Genomic DNA, 5,014 nt, shown 5'->3' on the forward strand with positions numbered 1-5,014 from the left:
AAATTGGACAATTTACTTGACTTGTAATAGAATGTGTGATTTGATTCTTTCTTGTGCTTCTGTAACTTCAATTTTCCATTTATTTGAGTTATGTAATTCATAGATTTACGTAACTCAACAAAATTTTCTCGAATATCCATCCAAAAATTATTATCGTTATTGTTGGTAGCACAACAATTCCTTCTTTTGTGAAACATGGCATAAGATTTCTAAATCTCAAACTTATGCAAATTTTGTAGTACTTTTATGAAAATCATGCAAAAATATTTAATTTCAATCTAGTTTGTTTAGAATGTGAAAAGTCACAAAATTGCAAAGTTTCGTTTAAAAATAAAAGATGAAAAAGGAAAGGATTTTTTTAAAAAACAATTAGCTAGCATAATAAGTATGAAAACTATGGATGAAAAGTCACTTTTTTTTTTAATTTTCTAGCATATAATTTGAAATATGAAGAAACAAAAAGAAGATGAAAGGTCACAAGAAAAGATGAATAGATTGATATTTGGTCACAAAGATGAAAAAAAACAAGAAAAGGATATAATTTGTTTAGAGCCAAAGCTCTGATACCAAATGATAAACGAAACTACCTCAATCACCTTTGAGAACTTCCCTCACCCTAGGTGAACCCCCACAACAGTAATAAGAATAACCCCAATTAAACAATTAGTTAAACAACCCCAAGACAGCTAAACAGATCTGGCTTGGATAGATTGAATAACAATCAAGAAGAAAGGAGAACTTGTTCCTACCTTCAAAATTTCGAACTCTCCACAATCTAATTGATCAAACTAGATTGAAAGTCCTAAGTATGCATTCTAACACAAGAATACAAAGGAAAGCATAAAGCTTGAGAGAAAAACTCTATGAGAAAATTTCATTCAAATTATATGGAAACTACACCCATATTTATACTAATTTCAAATGTTATATGAAAGGACACAACATTTAATTTTATGCCCTTTCAACCAACCTAATAAATTAAAGTACATACTATTAAATAAGTACATATTTGTAACGACCCAACTTTCCGGACTAAGCTGAGGTCACTACCAAATACCAAAACTCGACCATTCAACATAAAATTTAAAACGGACCAGTTACGATTCATTAAAGCATTAGAAACCTTACAAAAAGACAGTTTCGGGCCCTATTTTAAATCAATCAAAAAGTCACAAATAAAAACTCAAGTCACCAGTTCAAAATCACAAGTCAAAATATTCTGACAAAATACATAGCGGAAGCGATAAGAAAACCAGACGCGTCCATATGGCCTTCACGCGTCCTTCCTGCCTCTCGTCGGTCTGCCCCTCGCTGTGCCCTTACCTGAAAAGTTAAAGAAGAGAAAAGGGTGAGTATAAACATACCCAGTAAGGGACCCACTACTGAGCCCGTTAGGGGACAACAGTTAACTTCCTATTTGGGGGTACCCTACATAACAGTCTAGTGGTTCCGTAGAACGCACATATCAGTCTAGCGCTCCCGAAGGATGCACATATCAGTCTAGTGCTCCCGAAGGATGCACATATCAGTCTAGTGCTCCCGAAGGATACACACATCAGTCTAGTGCTCCCGAAGGATGCACATATCAGTCTAGTGCTCCCGAAGGATGCACATATCCGTAAGGCACACTACCCCATAGATGAAGCTAACCGTTACCCCTCAGTCCATACTAAACCGTCTACAACAGTCACACCCCAACGGCATTCATATTATAATTTCGCCATAGGCTTTGTCAGTCAGATAGTATAGGTTTAAACAACACATCCAGACCAATGATTACTACATACTGAACCGTAACTTCAAAGTCCATCAACATAAAATCCCAATCTACAATCAGCAGTCACAGTACCTCTACATCAGACATAATATAATAACAGTGCTTAACAGTCAACACACATACAGTTATTCAGTACAGTCACTAACATGTAATCCCCTGTGGATTACTACGTTTTCAGCCTGGATTCGGGGTCCAGTAGTAGGAAAACCCTTACCTGATACTCGGTTATGCCCCTCGATCGAATCCACGCTCAACGGATCAACCTAAACGAAAACACAAAGGTTTTAGTTGATGACTCTACTAGAATTCGTTTTGAAAGGTCCGAAACGACACCTGTTGACTTACCCAAGGAAAGGAAAGCTATCTCCAAACAAGCCTACCGCGAGACCCGAGAACTCAAGCGTCAACTCTGTACTACCTTCAAGGGAGAAAAGTAGGGCCATATCTTATTCCAATATTCAAACTCTAATCGGATGTAGCAACATTAGGGAATTCATCGAAAACAATCTTTACCGAAGACTCACCGTGACCCGGAGCGGAGGAAGGAAGGCTTAGGTGGCTTGGTGAATCAAGGAGCTCGGCTCGGCTTGAAGGCGTTCAACTCGGCTCGGCTCGGCTCCACCTCGGCTCGGCTCACAGCTCGGCTTGTGGCTCGGCTCAACTCGGCTCGCGGCTCGGCTCAACTCGGCTCGCGGCTCGGCTCAGTGAGGCTCGCGGCTCGGCTCGCGGCTCGGCTCAGTGCGGCTCGCGGCTCGGCTCACTCGGCTCGCTCGGCTCGGCTCACTCGGCTCCAGCCCGCGGCTTGCTCGAATCGGATCCGTGGCTCGGGTCTGGTTTTTGCTCCACCCGACAACGCTCGAGTGAGAGACGTCGACGGCGGACGTGGGTGGCTCTCCTCGGCGTTCAGGGCTGCGTCGGGAACACAGACTGAAGTGGAGCCGTCGACGGTGACAGAGACGGAGGAAGAGGGAGAGCTATCGGCTGCCGGCGGTTGGAAGCGAATCAGAAATGGATGGCTACGGCGGACGAGCGTCTGCGGTCGTCGGTGATGTAACGACCCAACTTTTCCGGACTAAGCTGAGGTCACTACTAAAAACCAAAACTCGACAATTCAACATAAAATTTAAAACGGACCAGATACGATTCATTAAAACAGTATAAACCTTACAAAAGACAGTTTTGGGCCCTATTTTAAATAATTCAAAAAAAAAGTCACAAAATAAAATGTCAAGTCACCAGTCCAAAAAATCACAATCAAAATGTTCTGACAAAATACATAGCGGAAGCGAAAGAAAAACAGACGCGTCCATATGGCCTTCACGCATCCTTCCTGCCTCTCGTCGGTCTGCCCCTCGCTGTACCCCTACCTGAAAAGTTAAAGAAAGGAAAGGGTGAGTATAAACATACCCAGTAAGGGACCCACTACTGGGCCCGTTAGGGAACAACAGTTAACTTCCTATTCGGGGGGTACCCTACATAACAGTCTAGTGGTTCCGTAGAACGCACATATCAGTCTAGTGCTCCCGAAGGATGCACATATCAGTCTAGTGCTCCCGAAGGACGCACATATCAGTCTAGTGCTCCCGAAGGATACACATATCAGTCTAGTGCTCCCGAAGGATGCACATATCAGTCTAGTGCTCCCGAAGGATACACATATCAGTCTAGTGCTCCCGAAGGATGCACATATCAGTCTAGTGCTCCCGAAGGATGCACATATCAGTCTAGTGCTCCCGAAGGATGCACATATCAGTCTAGTGCTCCCGAAGGATGCACATATCAGTCTAGTGCTCCCGGAGGATACACGTATCCGTAAGGTACTCTACCCCATAGATGAAGCTAACCGTCACCCCTCAGCCCTTACCAAACTGTCTACATCAGTCACATCTCCACGGCATTCATATTACAGTCCCGCCATAGGCTTTGTCAGTCAGGTAGTATAGGTTTAACATCTACACTCTCAGTTGCTTTATGCATTACCGATTCGCACACCAATAGGGAAACCCTAGGTCCAATCGACTAATCAACCAAAACCGGACTCACTGTCCTTCCCCGTCCAAACTCCATGAACCACATCCAGACCAGTGTTTAATACATACTAAACCGTAACTTTAAGGTCCCTCAACATATAATTTCAATCCACAAACAGCAGTCACAGAATATTTTCATCAGACAGAATATAATATCAGTACTTAACAGTCAACACGCATACAGATATTCAGTACAGTCACTAACGTGTAATCCCCTGTGGATTACTACGGTTTTAGCCTGGACTCGGGGTCCAGTAGTAGGAAAACCCTTACCTGAAACTCGGGTATGCCCCTCGATCGAAAACCACGCTCAACAGATCCACCTAGACGAAACACGAAAGTTTTAGTTGGTGAATTCAGTAGCAGTTGTTTTAAAAGGTTATCCGCTGACTTACCCAAGGAAAGGAAGCTAACTCCAACCAGGCCTGCCGCGGAACCCGAGAACTTAAGCGTCAACTCTGCACTACCTTCAAGGAAGAAAAGTAGGGCCATATCTTAATCCAACATTCAAACTCGAATCGGACTAGGTAACATTAGGGAATTCATCAGAACAATCCTTACCGAAGACTCACCGTGAATCGAAGTGGAGGAAGGAAGGCTTAGGTGGCTTGGCTCGGCTCGGCTCGGCTCGGCTCGGCTCGACTCGGCTCGGCTCGGCTTGGACTCGGCTCGGCTTGGCCTCGGCTCGGCTCAACTCGGCTCGCGGCTCGGCTCACTCGGCTCGCGGCTCGGCTCACTCGGCTCGCGGCTCGGCTCGCGGCTCGCTCGGCTTAGGGCTCGGCTCGGACAAGGATGGCGGCTCGGGTACGGCTCGCGGCTCGGCTTGCCCAACTCGGCTCACCCGGATCTGTGTGGCTCGGATCAGTTGGAACCGGGTCGGGTCTGGACGAAAGAAAATGGGCAGCACGGTGATCGATTTTTCCCGGCGAGCGACGGCGGCGGTGCTTCGCGGACGACACACGAGGGATGCGGGTGGCTGCTTCGTTGAGCGGCGACGAGCGGCGGTGGCGTTGGCTGGGATTCGACGGACGACGACGAAGAAACGGGTTGCGGCTTGCGGATGGTGGCTGCGGCGAACGTCCGGCGAGGCCACGCACACCGACGGAGATGGAGATAGGGCAGAGGACGGAGACGGAGATGAAGAGACAGATGGAAACGGAAGAGAAAGCGAAAAGCGGAGGCGGAGGAGAAGAGGAAATCGGAGGCG

At 46.0% G+C, this 5,014-nt stretch overlaps 1 long non-coding RNA gene across 1 annotated transcript; it reads right to left on the minus strand.

Annotated features, from left to right (window-relative positions):
• Positions 1–1,169: 1,169 nt before the first annotated feature.
• Positions 1,170–2,032, minus strand: LOC127144374 (uncharacterized). The gene is made up of 2 exons (XR_007816039.1): positions 1,992–2,032; positions 1,170–1,323 (listed from the first exon to the last, which is right to left on the minus strand). It is a non-coding gene; the product is annotated as an uncharacterized LOC127144374 (long non-coding RNA).
• Between the last annotated feature and the right edge of the window lie 2,982 nt (positions 2,033–5,014).

Source organism: Cucumis melo, chromosome 12, assembly GCF_025177605.1.
Source record: "Cucumis melo cultivar AY chromosome 12, USDA_Cmelo_AY_1.0, whole genome shotgun sequence".
Classification (NCBI taxonomy): Eukaryota; Viridiplantae; Streptophyta; class Magnoliopsida; order Cucurbitales; family Cucurbitaceae; genus Cucumis; species Cucumis melo.